Source organism: Capsicum annuum, chromosome 3 (genome assembly GCF_002878395.1).
Source record: "Capsicum annuum cultivar UCD-10X-F1 chromosome 3, UCD10Xv1.1, whole genome shotgun sequence".
Classification (NCBI taxonomy): Eukaryota; Viridiplantae; Streptophyta; class Magnoliopsida; order Solanales; family Solanaceae; genus Capsicum; species Capsicum annuum.
Genome location: NC_061113.1, coordinates 174,543,061 through 174,544,669, shown reverse-complemented (window position 1 = coordinate 174,544,669; position 1,609 = coordinate 174,543,061). Strand labels below are relative to the sequence as shown.

The 1,609-nt window shown below is 34.3% G+C and overlaps 1 long non-coding RNA gene across 1 annotated transcript; it reads left to right on the top strand.

Annotated features, from left to right (window-relative positions):
* The first annotated feature begins 402 nt into the window (after positions 1 to 402).
* LOC107852598 lies at positions 403 to 1,149 on the top strand. Its single transcript, XR_001669494.2, has 3 exons — positions 403 to 562; positions 635 to 719; positions 798 to 1,149. It is a non-coding gene; the product is annotated as an uncharacterized LOC107852598 (long non-coding RNA).
* Positions 1,150 to 1,609: the final 460 nt, after the last annotated feature.

Here is a 1,609-nt window from a genome sequence, read left to right as displayed (position 1 = left end):
CCTATAGACCCTTATGAAATGCCTAGAAAATTCCCCTTGAGGCAATATTGAGGAACCATGGTAGTGAATTATGGTGATTACATTAGAGCTAATGTCCATGGTGTAATTGACTAAATTATTGATGATGCTATGATGAGATATTTATTATGCTAATGAATAGGCCCATGACTATGTTTTTAGTTAACCCATTGATTAGGCTATTATTCGGGCCTTAACTATGCATTTTTTGAATTAATTTTGGGATTTTATAAATAAATATCAAAAACACAAAAATGAATCTTTATAATTGATGGACCAACCCATCAAAATAAAAACAAACACAAAAACTGGTCTATCTATATTCATCCAAATTACCTGGCCCATTCCTGTAATGTTATTACATATAAATACAATAGTAGGGTTTCCTAAATTATATCCCCTTGTCTTCCACCGCTTCAACCCAATAAAACCTAAAAATATTGTCCCTCTCTTTGATGAATCAACGTTTCATGGGGTATCTGCTGTGGATCAACTACACCTTGCCATGGAGATGCATTGTTGTTGCTCATTTCTATTTTCAAAAGTAAGTATCTCTTTTTTATTTGTGTTTTCTTCTTTATTTTTAGCTTAGGTTTCTTTGTTCTTTGTCTCCCAGCCGTGCTCTCTAGTGGATGGAAAGAATCTCATATTTTTATGCTTTGTTAAGGGTTCGAGGTCCCTGGAAAGTATTCCAGATCCAAGTAAGGTTCAACAACATCTCCATCTTCAGCGTCCATTGTTAAATACTCCCTTTAACTTGATTTTTGTTGTGGTTATAGCCGGTATGGAGATAATGGGGTCCTTGGAACCGCAAGTAATTGGATTGGAATGCTCTTTCAGGTGTAAGAATTGCAAAAATCTCTCAAGACCCTCCCATTTTGCTATGAGTCCTTTTTGATGGATGATATAGTATAGGCTAGCAACCTTTTTCACCTTTTTTTTTGTTGCTCGAAGGGTTTTAAATAGTTGCATATGAAATATGAACTCTTAAGCTGTAGCCTTTTCAGCTTGGTCATTCTCTTGTTGTTGTAAGTTTTATGTAAGGACATTAAAGTTTATCACTGTTAAGGATCTTTCTACCTGTAACATCTAATTGATGAAAACTTGTAGCTATGAAATCCCTTTTTTCAATGGCTAGATTAGTTAAGTGATCTACCAATTGATCCCACTCTCTCACAATATATCGATACTGAACTTTCTTACTTTTCAATATTGTCCAACTATGTTAAACAAAATCTAGTAAATTCCATAGACATGTCCATTCTCTTTTCAATATTTTCGGTATAAAAAGAGAATCAGTCTGAATTATAACCTTGTTATGTTATGTATGACCACAATTTATAGCTTCCTGTAGAATGACATATGCCTCAGCCTCTATATTAGAGGAATCTTCTAACTTAGCTCCTTGTGAATACATTAGATCACTGTGTCCACCCCGTAAACAAAAAGCATAGGAATAAATGTCCGAGTTACCTCTAGAAGCTCCATCTATATTATATTTAATCCATCCATCCTCAGGAAACTTCCAATTTTCTTTGATAATCTTCACCTTTGCTCTTCTTAGCTTTAATTTCTTCAGTATCTCTAGCCA